Here is a 15,032-nt window from a genome sequence, read left to right as displayed (position 1 = left end):
AGTTTTTGGGTTGCGTTGCCTAGGGGAAGCACAAAAGTGACATATCGCGCACGTGTGGCAGTCACTCCAGCTCTAGGGAGCATTGTGAGTGTCTTGTGGATATGTTGCTATGGTGATAGTATGGGCATGTGGGGTGGTGATAGCGGTCATGCCTTAGTTAATAATAATAATAATATTTATTGATTTTTATAGCACTATTACTTCCACAGCACTTTACATACATTGGAAACACTGTCCCCATTGGGGCTCACAATCTAGAATCCCATCTGTATATCTTTGGAGTGTGGGAGGAAACCCATGCTTACATAGGGAGAACATACAAACTCCTTGAAGAGGTTGTCCTTGGTGGAATTTGAACCCAGGACCCCAGGGCTGCAAAACTGCAGTGCTAACTGAGTGCAGTGCCACTGAGCCACCGTGCTGCAAGACAGATATTCGGAAATATGTATGTTTGTATGTAGGAGAAAATCAGGGTAAATATAGGATATATGGGGTTAAATATGTAAATGAGTGTATATATATTTTGGATGATGAGAAAGCGTCGGAAGAATAAGAGATTGCCAGTATAGTGTAGAAGTATGTAAATAACTGTATGTGGAATAAACCTGTATGTAAGAATAATATTGGTAGCATTATAGTGGAATGTTTGTACTGTGATAATTGTGGATGGAAAGAAATGAGACAGAAATAGAAAGAAGGGTATGTCTGCAGAACTAAGTGTGTAAGTATAAGAATGATAATAGGGAAAAGATGAATTGTGTCAGTAATACTAGAGAGATGTTGGTATGATATGGGGATGTATTGAAATAGGTATACATGGGTGTATAAAACCGATCCTATGAATTAGAACTTAGAAAGAATAAGAGTAAGCTCTATACTAATAGGTAAATACATGGATGTGTGGCTCCAATCCTGAAAAACAGGGTCCTGTAGGCTTAAAAATTTGTTTTAGCAAAAATGGGGTGTTGTTACCAATCCTATTGTATAAGTAGAGAAAATGTTACTTATGGGGGGTAATGTATATGACAAAATATAGTGTAAATGTGGTGAAATGTAATACCAGTCTTACCACTGGAGGTCAGGACGTAGGAGGGAGGCGAGAGGAGAGGGATAGATTATGGAGAGGGGTATAATATAAAGACATGTAGTGTGAACGGATATTTTATGCAGGAAACACAGCAATTATTTATTCATGGGTGCAACATAACAGATATATTTATTTATGGGGCAGTATAATCATACTTTTATTTTTAAGGTAACAGTTTTGGTACGTATGTGCTGCTGAAGACTGAGAAGAGTGAAGTCTGCAGAGTCGAGCTATGGGTATGAATTCTCATCATGGCACCTGTACATTGAAACAAAAGGGATGGGAATGACTCCAGTCAGAGAAGATGTCAACTATAAGGTACCTGGATGTAAATATTTATTTGTGATTTTACCTGCGTCTCATCAGCACTGTGGTTTTTTATATTGTGAACAAAATGATGATCACTCATAGCAACAACTCCCAGTATCGCCTTACCATTGTTAAAGGCATACTAGTAGTTGAAAGTTCATGCAAAACAATTTTACATGGGACTGACATGAAGCTGAAATTGACCACTGAACTTTACTATGTGATTTAACAATGTACGCATGGAGGTCCTGGCACTGCATTCATGTGCTGATGTGGTTCTGAGCTTAAACACAGGAGGAGCATTTAGTGAGATTTTGCTCCAAAAACTCAGTGTTAAGTTAGTGTATGTTCACACTTAGTTTTTGAAGCAGAAACTGATCAAAAGCTCTCAAAATCCTCCTCATGTATTAATGTACTGATGGTGGTTCTGGTGATGTATTCATATAGGTAACCCTTTACATTTTTTTTGCAGCCCTTGGGATTGGTTCAGTATGGCAGTGCGGCCCTTGGACCAAAAGATGTTGTGCATACCTCTTTTCTGAGCTGTGGAGCCCCCCTCACAAGTTATTGCCACTGACCATGTTGGTGCTATAATAATAATGACATATTGTTGAAAGAAGAGCAGTATGCTTACTAAACACAAGCAAGCCTGCTGCCGTTATTTGATTATTGCTAGGTACATACGGCCAATATACTGTACAAATTAAGAGGAGAAGGAAGAGAAAAAACTAATGAGGTAGTCACAGAATGAAACATTTGAAAGAATTAACTACAGGTCTGAAGTGTTGCTTTCTGCTGGTGTCATGCAGTTTTAGTAGTTTAAATTGTGATTATTTTCCCCCATCTCGGCTTCTTTGAAAAGTAATTGTAGATTGGAAATTGCAGTATTTAAATAATTCATGGGAGAAAAAAACATAAATCCAGAAGAAAATAGCAAAGGTATACAATCAGCCATTAAAGTACAAAGGGAAGGGTCAAATCAGTTCTTCCTATCCACAAGGTTGTTGCCTCTCCTGGAGTACTTCATTAGGATCCTTGGATTATTTTGCCCTGGGTTGTTTTAATATATTAAGGCTTGTTGTCCTAGAAGCATAGTAAAATCCACTGTGGTGAGAGGAGTCCCAGAGCATTTGTGAACGGTATTTAAATAATGAAACCATTTGAGAAGGTTTTAATTTGTTTTTATGTGTTACAGTGCTTCATCATAAACATTCTTTAATATCGGTACGATGAAACATTTGATACCCCCTGATAAAAAAGAAAGGAATAGTAGAAAAAATCAGTGCTGTCAATCATATGTGCTGGCGTCTTTATATGTATTTACCCTCTGTTGTCACAGGTTGGGGCCAGTCTCATTAAGATGCCACTCACTTAAGGAACCTGTCTAATTCTAAGCATATTACATTTCTATTTTCTAGGATATCTTTTTCTTTCTCTTTACATATAACAATTGACTCCTTATACGCTATGGATAAATAGTATGCTTACATTTTGTACGCCATTTTTTTTTAAATCTTTTTGATCTCCCTAAAAAGTTGCATAACTTTGTGACATGTTTATCTTTTAGACTACACGTTCCCCTTTCCTATAATATTTTTGCTTCACCCTCCAATGCTAAATCATATGACTTTGATATGTCCTTGAAATACATTTTTTTAACTTTGTGAATTTTGGTTTGTTACTAGTTTATACTGCTATACAAGTTTCAATAAAAGCTATAATATAGAAGGAACTTCACTAAAACGTTTACTAATTTTCTTAAAAATCATCTATTTCAACATCACAGCAATTATATCATTAAGCTTCTAGAGGATAGAAAATCCTTCTTAATAACCAAGGAGCTCAGCTACACTTTTAGGAGTATGTCTAATAAAATTCTTATTAGCTGTCTCAAATAATAGTGTCATAAGCTTCAAAGGGAATTTCTAGTTTTCTGAAGCTTGATATGATATTACAACACATTATTAATATATCCTATTGAAAATATGAAGATAAGAGGCCTCCCAACCTGTGCTATCATTCTGACCATTATGCACTAGTAAAATTCAAATTGACTCTCAAAGAGAAGGCGCTGATTGCGTGGAACTTACTTTGGTATTAGCGTCACTACATAAGCTCGATGTTGTATTACTAATAGTTAATGTGTCCTTTTTTGGGGTAGAAATAACTGAGATTTGCCTTACAAAATTCTTTAATAATGGCAAACTAATAATCAAGCCTTTGGTAACTGCATTGAATAGAATATTCCATGTATTCCAAAAATATGAAGCGGTAAGAAAGGTAAAAATTCAAACTGAAAAACCAAACTACAATCCACATACTCTTCCGATTCACATATTAGGAATCAATAAATGGATGAACAATAAGAAGTAGAACTTTTAAAATTTAAAATATTTCACTACAATTGGTATAACAAAGTTTCACCATTAAATCACTATGCATTTTGTAATGTCCTTTCCGAATAATCAATCATCTCCTAGAACAAATTATGTAGACATATCATTCTCAGTTCACTCTTTACAATGACCATCCACTAATTAGACTTACATATTTCTAAAAGTGTTAGTGTAAGTCTGAAGACTACTATATTTACCAAAACCACAGATCATAATAGTATGCTCAGATTTTATACCCTACAGTATTTTTCGGACATTTCTAAAGGTAAATTTATAACAACACACTGTATCTATACCACTGATGACAAATATCATTTACATAAAGAATTTTTAATACAGAAATTTAAAAAAAGGGCAATCCTGAAAATAAAATACATGAAATCAGTGAAGACGTTGGCTTGCAGAATAGAGATGAAGTTGGGATCATGAAAAATAAACATAAGGATAACGAGATTAGAATTATGTCCCTCTCTCATTATGACTGCCATGCAGGGCTAATAAAGAACACTATTTCTAATTATTGGGATATAAAGTGATCAGAAATAAGCCCAGATTTGGAAATACTCTCCTAGATTCATCTATAAAAAAGGCATGTCATTCATTGGCTGATGGTCTGATTAGAATATTTTCAAAAGTGTAAGACAAACATTTATTGGTTCTCGTAGATGGGGGGCTTTCACATGTTTGTTTTGGCAAAACTGTTCATCTATTAAAAAAAAAAAGAATCACAAAATTAATCATCCCGCTAAGGGTTACAAAATTAGAATTTCAATATTTTTTACTTGCAATGCCCACAATGTAATAAATAATGTTGAAATGAGGAAAAATTCTAAACTATCCTCAAAGAAAAAATGAAGCTGAACTTAATTATAAGAAAAGGAGAAACTGGGGTAGACATTTGATATCTGAAGTTAGATGGTTATTAGTAGAAGATACAAAGGGTGATAAAAAGGATAAAGTGAAGAGGCGTTTAGTTTGCTTTTTTATAATGAATTCACTTGTACCTAAAGGACTGAATGAACAATTATTGTGGAATGTGTTTCTTTTATTGTTATACGTCTGCATAACTCAGGTATTTCATCTATTTTAAGAGTTTTAAATACCGTATTTATGGTTTATAAGACGCACCAGATTATAAGACACACCCCAAATTTAGAGTAAAAAAGGGGTCTGCCTAACAATCCGGTAGTATCCCATCAGGGGGTTCTGCAGCGGTGGTGATGGTGGTGGTGGGTCACAGGAGACAGTGGTGGTGGTGGAGTAGGGCAATGCTGTGGCCGGTGTGGCAGATGTCCCAGATGATCACTGTGGGTGCTGTGAGGTAGGCAACATCCAGAAACTGTCGGTGGTGTGGGCATCAAAAAAATAAATAAATTGCGCCTGGAGTCAGCTCGTGTGCAGATTGAGCTAAGTATCGGCTCAATGACACGGCCAGCTCTCATCTGCACATGTGCCACCTCTGGGTGCCATTTTCTTTAAATAAGCTGATAGTAGATCAATGGGCCACAGGCAGCGCATGCACAAATGAGATCTTGAGCCGAGAGCTCCATCTACGCACGTGCCGACTCCAAGTGCCATTATTTGAAGCCTGCACTGCTGACATTTTCAGTATGGCCCCTGCTTCACCTCCTGCAGCACAGCAGCCCCCAGCACAGCATCCTGGAGCCCCCAGCACAGTGCCTGCAGTCCCAGCACAGCGCCTGCAGCATTGCCCCTGCCTCCTGCTATCCCTCTCCACCATTATAAGATGCACCCCTCATTTTCCTCCCAAATTTATGGGAGGAAAAGTGCGTCTTATAATTCTAAAAATACGGTAATAATAATTATAAATGTGTCTTGTGTGTTTTCAATACTATCGCGAGATTTGACTTGTATTTAGGCTATTGTCATTTTTCCATATGTCCTTATGTCCACACCACATGCATGATTGTAAAAGGGGGCATTTTCACAAAACAGATAAAGTCGATGTGTTTGGACTCTGCTTGTCTTAACCATATGAATACTGAGAAGATTATGTCCACCTCGTTTATTCCAGGAAATTACACGAACGATTAATTATTATAAAGGTCAATTCAAATGTGAATATACTAGTCATTTAATGGTGAACCTTTGTTTTACAAATTGCAGTAAAATATTTTAAATGCAAGTTATACTTCATTTTGTGCATTTAATTTTTATTCATATTACATACATTGCCAATATATCTACCAAAATATAACAAAATAATAAATACTATCCAATTTAAATTGGATGTAATGGTATAAAATTAAAAAAAATATATATATATATATATATATATATATATATATATATATATATATATATATATATATATATATTAATATTTTCAGAACTAATAATGTGGCAAAGGATGACATGCTGTTATACAAGACTATTCTTCCCGGAGCCATTGCCGGCAGAAAATTCATGGAGAAGATGGGCAAACACTTCTTAATGAGTGTTTAACCTTTCAGTCTAGAGGAGTTGTGTTAAGCTTGTGTCAGGTGGTGTGGGGATAGGCGTTCTCGCTGGATATTATTGTAATTAATGAGTGCTCAATACTCATTTTACCAAAGTATTATTGAAAAGAGGCAGTCAAAGTTGACTTTTTAAATTATCCATCTGGCTCCTAAAATTCTCATCCTGTCTCTTGTGCGGTGCCAAGTCTCCACTGAAAAGGGGCTTGTCACTTAATTGCTGCTGTGGTTCACAGATGATGGTTTATAGGTTTAGGCAAATTGCAGGCAACGCTTTGTTAACAAATTGAGAACACAAAGGTATTTGATAATTATACAGCAGCGCTCACTAGGCTCTTAACGGCACCTGCGTGAACAGCATTGGGAGTCTTGTTTCAACACAAAAAGGCTCCTTCTTGTTAATTAACCTATATGCACTTGTTACAAATGAAACGTATTTGTGTGCACTTAATACAGAAGGAGTACGGTAAAATAGACTTGGCCCCATTCACAGATAACTGGTAACTGTGATTACTTACAGCTCAGAGCTGCAGCATTATTTATGGAACAGCAGGAAATGTTTGTGCTTGGCATCTCATGTATTAACAGTTGGCCTAAAAGGGTTTATCCATCCAATCCTCATAATAAATAGAATTATGTCTCACAATATTTGTTATTTGTGTGTTATAACTAGTTTATTTTGCAATAACGTTGAATTTTATTTTATTTTGCTTTATAGACTTTCAGAACAATTGCATATGAAAGGGTAAGTATAAGTTTTACTAACTTGGAGTAAATATATAAAAGAACCCTATATTTGCCTAGATGAAAATTCAGACCCGTCCTGTTATTATATTTCAGACAGTTGAGGGAGCAAAAAAAATATTATGATGTATATATATATGGTGAATATTTGATCACAATTGTATGATGTGCCAATAAAATTAATTTATTCAAAAAGTTGAGTAATGTTAGCTAGATTATCATTATGTACAGATTCATTTCCTTGTCTCGTCTAGATCCAGAGTTTCTGCAGGTTTCAGAGTTAAAAGACGTTGTCCATTACTTGGCACCCCTTTCTTAAATACTATATTTCCCAATGTAAAATAAAAATAACAGATGCTCCTCTTCCGCACTGGCATCATTTCAGCTATGTCAGCACCATTTCTCCAGAGGCTTGTGGGACATTTTTATGACTCATGAACATTGCAGCAAATCAGAAGCTACTGATGGGCTACTTTGCTCACATTTGAAGAATATGAAACGACCAATGGAAATGCGAGAACTGACGCATTTTAGTGATCTGGTGTTGGCTGTAGTGTTCACATAGCATAACAATGTCACGTGAGCCTTAAGCCTGCTTTACACATTGCAATTTCGCATATGATATCATATGCGATTTGCAACGCCCCCATCGTATGTGTGGCATGTTAAATTTGTTGAATGTGCCGCACAAACGATTAACCCCCATCACACGTACTTACCCGTCCATATGACCTCGATATGGGCGGCGAACATCCACTTCCTGGAGTGAGAGGGACGTTTGGCGTCACATCGACGTCACGCGGCAGCCGGCCAATAGAAGTGGAGGGGCGGAGATGAGCGGGACGTAAACATCCCGCCCACCTCCTTCCTTCCGCATTGTCGGCGGGAGCCGCGGACGGAGGTAGGCTGTCATTCAATGTTCCCGGGGTGTCACACACTGCGATGTGTGCTGCCTTGGGAACATTGCACAACCTCACGTTCATTCTTTGAGGAATGAACAACGTGCATGCGATGAACGGATTTTCGTTCAATCGCAATTGCACAGAGGTTTTATACGTTACAATCATACTTATGATGCCAGATGTGCGTCACTTACGACGTGACCCCTCCGACACATCGTAAGATTTATTGTAGCATGTAAAGCGGCCTTTAGGAGACCTGCCTCCAATATTGCAAGTAAACCACTAGTGCAGGGGGTACTTACTATATTCATTATACCCTGGGGAATATAGTGTTTAAGAAAGCGTTGTCCAAGTAGTAGGCAAGTAAAAACAAGAATAAATGCAAGCATGGGACTACCATGCTGAGGGAATAGATAAATGACTTACACAGTCTGACATCCAGAGTGAGGATCGTGAGGAGATGCTTAGCTGATACAATCACAGGCAAGGGAAACATTGTAGATCCAAATAAGTAGGTACATAACAGCACTCTCTTCAAAGTAAAAAGTCCTAATTTAATGCATATCTCTTAAAACACGTTCCTGAATAGGGGACTGCAGTCACAGGGTGAGGAGGAAAGTGCAGGAGTGCAGGCAGAGTATGGCTGTTTCGCACTAATGTGCCCTTCCACGGGTCTGTCTTTGAAGAGAGTGCTGCGATTTACCATCTTATAGCTATCTGCAAGTAGTAAACAACCACTTCAATATATGTACAGAACTTAGGCGGGCTTTACACGCTGCGACATTGCTAGCAATTGCTAGCAATCTCGAGCGCGATAGCACCCGCCTCTGTCGTATATGCAATATCTGGTGCTTGCTGCCGTAGTGAACATTATCGCTACGGCAGCTTCACACACACATACCTTGTCGGCGATGTCGTTGTGACCGCCGAACAATCCCTCCGTCAAGGGGGAGGTGCGTTCGGCGTCACAGTGACGTCACAGCGACATCACTAAGCAGCCGGCCAATAGAAGCGGAGGGGCGGAGATGAGCGGGACATAACATCCCACCCACCTCCTTCCTTCCTCATTGCCGGTGGACGCAGGTAAGGAGATGTTTGTCGTTCCTGTGGTTTCACACAAAGTGATGTGTGGTGCTGCAGGAACGACAAACAACATTGTATCTGCAGCAGTAACGACATTATGGAAATGAACGACATGACACAGATCAGTGATTTTTTTATGCTTTTGCGCTCGTTCATCGTCGCACCTAGGATTTACACATTGCGATGTTGCTACCGGTGCTGGATGTGCGTCACTAACGACGTGACCCCGATGATATATCGGTAGCGATGTCGCAACGTGTAAGGCCCGCCTTAGTCTTGTGTTATACACATTTAAAAACCCTTTACACCTAGCACTGTACCCTGGTCTGAATGTAAATAGAACAGACCAATATAAAATTAGCAGCAAGTAGAGCGACCTAATGCATGTACTGAATCATGTATCCGACCGCGGATCAGATACTATAAGCAAGTGGACTCTACTGTCCTACAATGTTATCAGATTAGTATTGCTCTACTCTGCCTATAAAAAGCTAATAGCCTCCCTTTGGGCAAATCGTGTTTGCATTAACCAATGCTGATTAAGGGTAAAAATTGAGGTTTCAGTGTTTGTACCCTAGTCTGATACACATAGGACTCTCACAGTTTTATGGTAGTTCAGATGCTACATATTACCTAATGACATACTCGTTGACTCTTTCCAATAGTAAATGTCAAGACCAAAAGTATACATCAGCTCTAATAAATTCAGATCAATTTGAAGCAACTCATGACACTTAATATCATTACTCATTTGCTTAGTATGGTGCAGCATGATTCATGTCTTTTATAGAATGGAAGTCTTCAAACAGAGGCTGGACAGACTTCTATCTGAGACAGTTTAGTAAATCCTATATTGAGCAGGGGGTTGGACAGGATAACCCTGGAGGGCATTTCAACTTTAACATTATATGATTCTATGATATCAAGGTATGAACCATTACTTTATACCATAATGAAATCCTTATGGTTAATATAACTGTCCTATAGATGTAAAGTGATCGTATTACAAAGTGATTTCGACTGCTGTGCTCTGCATAGGCAGCAACAAAAATAGTATAGGCTGAGCAGAGTATAATGAAGTGTTGAATCATATGTATAGTGCAGCAGAGCAGGCAATAACAAGTCACCATAGCTGCTGTGCTCTGCATATCACGCAGGACTGGACCAAGATTGCAATACATTAAATAAAATGCATGTGTTTAGAGTTGAGGGGTTATTAAATATTGGACTCAGGAAGTTCTAGTGGTTCAAGGAGCATAAAATATTTAAGAAACCTGAGGTTTGGTTTTCAAATCGAACACCAACTAAACAAAACACAGAGCTTGAGTTCGCAGTTCGGATGCTTTAGGTGCAAACTTAACTCGCATGAGTAATGCTGTGCTCAGCCCAGTGTGAGTCGCTTGCAGTGTTTGAACGGCATGCTCTGGGGGTAACAACAGTGTGATCATATGTAATGTGCAACCAAAAACAAAATTGAAAATCCCTGCTCATCCTCCCCGAAAGTGATCTGCTTATAGCGGGCTGTATGTGGGCAGGGACTCAAAGTGTCAATCAGTGTGTCCGAACCTCCTCGGCAAGCGACGGTCACGTAGAGGTTCGGTTCGTTAGCTGCTAGCACACCAAAACTCCAAAGGTTCGCTCATCTTTACTACTGGACCATGCACAGTGTAAACATAGCATTACACAGCTGGGAAGATCCAATTTCCTAGAGTGACAGAATACTGATGGAACTGTAAAGTATGTGTTCATTAAGAACTAAGAGAGCAGCATCTTCCAACATCAACCTTTCCTGCTATATAGATCTTCTCTCATAATTAACAGTACAGTTACATGATCTGATTTAATTAAGAAAGGAAAATATTTCACCATCAGATAATGAAATCAATGTTACTGCAATAGGGAACTAATGGGATGTTCAGGAGTGAATATTAGTTAACTGTGTGTAGGATGGTGTCAAAATAGTTTCCGGAAACCCTAATTATAGTCAAATCTTTACATCCATTTTCTTGTGCATTCTTGTGAATAACTGCCCACAAAGTATTAGGGTTACATTCATACATGTATCGCTTCTGTGTTTATAGAGGTGTCTAGCCAATCCATAAATATACTGTGGCCAAATACATAACTACACAAGTGAAAAATACCTTTAAGGTTATGTTCCCATGATGAGTTTTTAATGTGTTTTTTTGCTGCGTATTTTAATATGCAAAAAACGCAGCATCTTATAGTTCCAGCAAAGTGGATGGGATTTATAGAAATCTCCTGCCCTCTGTGCTGCTTTCTAACTCAGTGTAATCTGTAATACCGCAATATGTTTGAAATCCACAACATGTCAATTTCTCCTGCTGGTACGTTGAGTTTTATGTGCAGATTTTCCCCATAGAATTGCATCAGATGCGGAAAATCAGCAGATAAAAGACATATGTAATCCACACATAAGTGATCAATAAAGTTCTGTTAAAGTCAAATACCTTGAAGTATCAAAAACAAAGCAACTTTGTTTAAAACATAACATAGCAGCAAGGGACAAAAAATGCAGCATCAAAAACACAAAAAAAAGGGAAAAAATGCATGCAGCAAAAACACAATGAAAAAAACTTGTAACCTAACTTACATATTAGGTGCAGAAATTGCAACATCAAAAACTCATCTAAAGCTCATCGTGGGAACAGTAGCCTTTATTCACAAACCAAAAATGTAATCATCCAGAATATGAGTTCAGTAATTAGGACAACTCCAAATGTTAGGGACTGTCGACTTTTCCACCTTTATTAACATCACCTCAGTATATGCATTACGGTATTATTTAGATCTTGTTATTACATAGTATTAAAAGCAAAGAAATAAGCCACTAAATGAACAGTGGGATAATACAGAACATCAATGAAAAGTGTGGCAAAGTAGTCATAGATATGATTGTTCTGTCCCCACTTAAAGGCGATGGAGGGTGCGTAGTTGTGAGAGGTTGTGAGAATCTTACCTTCGTTTTTCCTATAGGTGGGGCAGACAGGACCAGAGCGCTCCAGAGTTACACATGCACATGCTGAGATGAAACAATGGTGGTTTATTTTCTCCAAAGGTTAGGACATGCAGAGTGCAGTAATCCAAGTACTTGGCATTGTAATTCTCAGTGATGCTTGCCTCTGAAGCTACTACGTGGTCAGAAGACTTTACTCCTAGTAGCTCCAATCCAATAAGGGATGTTGTTCTCGCAAACTCTGGTTTGGAATGAACATACCAGGATGTGATGCAAGAGGGTCATCAGACACTCCCATGGGCTGGACAAAAGAAACAGAGGAGCTGAAAGGTCTGACCAGTAGATGGCAGCAGAGACAAGCATGAAAAACATTAAATAACAGTTTTAACTAAGACAAATAGAAACAGCACACTCCCCGTCTGAAATTCACTTTAGGGATTTCACTATTGAGTCCATAATACAACCTGAAAGGAAAGGCATGTTCAATGCAAAAACAAGCTCAATTGAGTCCAAAACAAGAAGGATGGCTCAAAGTTCAGGTCCGGTAGTGTTCATCCTGTAGGGACGCTCTCTATGGGCAAAAGCAGAACAAGTTCGTGGATTGGCCTTGCAAAGGTCTTCGTCTCACTTTTCCTGATGACCTTTAGCTCCACCTTCTGAACATTGCCGTCCTGACTAGGCAGTATCCTAGTAATTAGTCCCATAGGCCAGTCAGTCCTTTCTGTGGTCTGATCTTTCATGAGGACTAGATCTCCTTCCTTGAGGTTCGGCTTGGGATGTCGCCACTTCTTTCTTCCTTGAAGAATGGTGAGGTATTCCTTCCTCCATCGGTTCCAGAAGTAGTCAGCCAAGTATTGAACCCGTTTCCAGTGTTTTTGATAAGTGTTCGCGTGGGTGAACTCTCCGCTGGGCATTACCGCGTTGTCAGTTTTTTGGGTAATGAGAATAGTAGGAGTTAATATGGTTGGTGTTTCTGGATCCATGGTCACCGGCACAAGGGGTCTTGAATTGATAATGGCTGAGACTTCAGCTAAAAGAGTGACTAGAGTCTCATGTGTGAGTCTTGAGGAATTGACGTCCATTAGCATGGAGTTCAAGATGTTGCGGGAAATCCCGATCATCCTCTCCCAAGAGCCTCCCATGTGAGAACTGTGAGGGGGATTGAAGATCCAGGTGCAACCTTTTTCTGTCAGCTGATCTTGGATAGGTTTGGTGTCGATGTTAAGTTCTCTACATGCACCGACGAAGTTGCTTCCACGGTCAGACCTCAGCTGTTTCACTGGTCCGCTGATGGCAAGGAGCCTTCTCAAGGCATTGATTAGGCTGGAGGTATCTATGGACTCTAACACCTCAATGTGAACGGCTCGAACACTCATGCAGGTGAATAACACAGCCCACCGCTTGCTGTTTGCTTGGCCTCTGCGAGTTCTGCATGTGGACACCATCCATGGTCCGGAAACGTATAGGCCCACGTAGGTGAAAGGTGGCTCTGTAGAAAGTCTGTCTGTAGGCAAGTCAGCCATTTGCTGGTACAGTTGTTTTCCTCTCGCTTTACGACAGTGCACACAATCGTGTAGTATTTGTGCTACACGTCTCTTCATTCCAATAATCCAGAGGCCTGCAGACCGTAAAGCACCTTCTGTAATTTGCCTGCCTTGGTGTTCAGTCTTTTCATGGTGGTGTCGGATCAGCAAGACTGTAACATGGTGTTTGTTGGGAATGATGAGAGGATTTTGTTCTGCAACTCCAAGATGAGCCTGGTTCAAACGACCGCCAACTCTCAGTAAGCCGAAACTGTCGATGACTGGGTTTAAATTGGCGAGAGGACTTCTTAATGGAATCTGCTGTTTGTTGTATAAACACTTCGATTCTATGGCGAATTCACTCTGTTGAAGGTGGCGTATTATGAGGGACTCGCTATGGGAGATGTCCTCAGCAGAAAGGGCTTTGTGGCAGACATGCCAGCGATGACAGTCTTTGTTTTTAAGGTCAGTACGACAGCATCTGGCGATATGCACTAACCTAGCGACAGTCCTGATGATCCTCATCCAGCTGGAGAAACGTTCAAAACATTGGCAACCGAAGTTGGAAGTTTTTTTCTGCACTGGTGGCCAGGGTATTGACTTCAGCTCGGACATCTGGATCGTTGTCTGGATCTAGGATGCTGAAGACTTCCTGGACACCCTCTTCTGACTGTCTCAGAAGGAACTCTGGACCTGTAAGCCAAGAAGAGTTAGCAAAAGAACTTATAGACATAGGTCTAGTTGCGTGATCTGCTGGATTCAGTTCAGATGGTACATAACGCCATTGTTCTGGTTTGGAGGATCTCCTGATCCTTTCAATGCGGTTACTGACGTACACATAAAATCGTCTTGATTGATTGTAGATGTAACCTAAAACGACCTTACTGTCAGTGTAGTATTGGACCTCATCTATTTCGACACACAGTTCTTGCCGTATGAAGTCGGCAATTTCCACTGCCAAAACGGTGCCACAGACTTCCAGTCTGGGAATGGTATGGTCGGGCTTCGGGGCCAGCTTCGCCTTGCCAAATGCAAATCCAACGTAGTTTTGTCCGTTGGGGTCTGTCACTTTCAGGTATGCAACCGCTGCTATGGCTTCTGTGGAGGCGTATGAGAAGATGTGCAGTTCCTTCTTTATGCTAGAGGTGAGGGAGATTTTGAGATAACATCTTGGGATGTGGATGTTGTTCAACCCACACAACGACTGTTTCCAAGCTTCCCATTTTTGCTGTTTGTCGGAAGGGAGTGGGGTATCCCAGTCCTTGACGGTTTCAGAGAATTGTCTCAGCAAGGATTTGCCTTATATAGTGATAGGCGCCACAAATCCCAGTGGGTCGAACAAGCTGTTCACTATAGAGAGGACACCATGTTTTGTGAATGGCTTGTCTGAGCAACTTACTTGAAATCCGAAGGAGTCGGCTGCAAGATCCCATCTGATGCCCAGGCTCCTCTGCACGGGTGGACTGTCTAGCCCCAAGTCAATGTCCTTGAACCCAGGGGCGTGATCACCCGACTCAAAGGCTCTCATTACGAT

At 39.9% G+C, this 15,032-nt stretch overlaps 1 long non-coding RNA gene across 4 annotated transcripts in view; it reads left to right on the top strand.

Moving 5' to 3' along the window:
* LOC142291883 (uncharacterized) overlaps window positions 1-15,032 on the top strand; it is a 484,372-nt gene that overhangs the window by 345,285 nt on the left and 124,055 nt on the right. For all 4 annotated transcript variants that reach the window (XR_012750552.1, XR_012750549.1, XR_012750551.1 and 1 more), the window contains 2 exons: window positions 1,256-1,405; window positions 6,988-7,014. This is a non-coding gene — a long non-coding RNA (uncharacterized LOC142291883). The remainder of the gene's footprint in view (window positions 1-1,255; window positions 1,406-6,987; window positions 7,015-15,032) is intronic.

Source organism: Anomaloglossus baeobatrachus, chromosome 2 (assembly GCF_048569485.1).
Source record: "Anomaloglossus baeobatrachus isolate aAnoBae1 chromosome 2, aAnoBae1.hap1, whole genome shotgun sequence".
NCBI classification, from domain to species: Eukaryota; Metazoa; Chordata; class Amphibia; order Anura; family Aromobatidae; genus Anomaloglossus; species Anomaloglossus baeobatrachus.
Note: the sequence above shows the minus strand (reverse complement) of the source record. Positions and strands in the feature narration are given on the sequence as shown.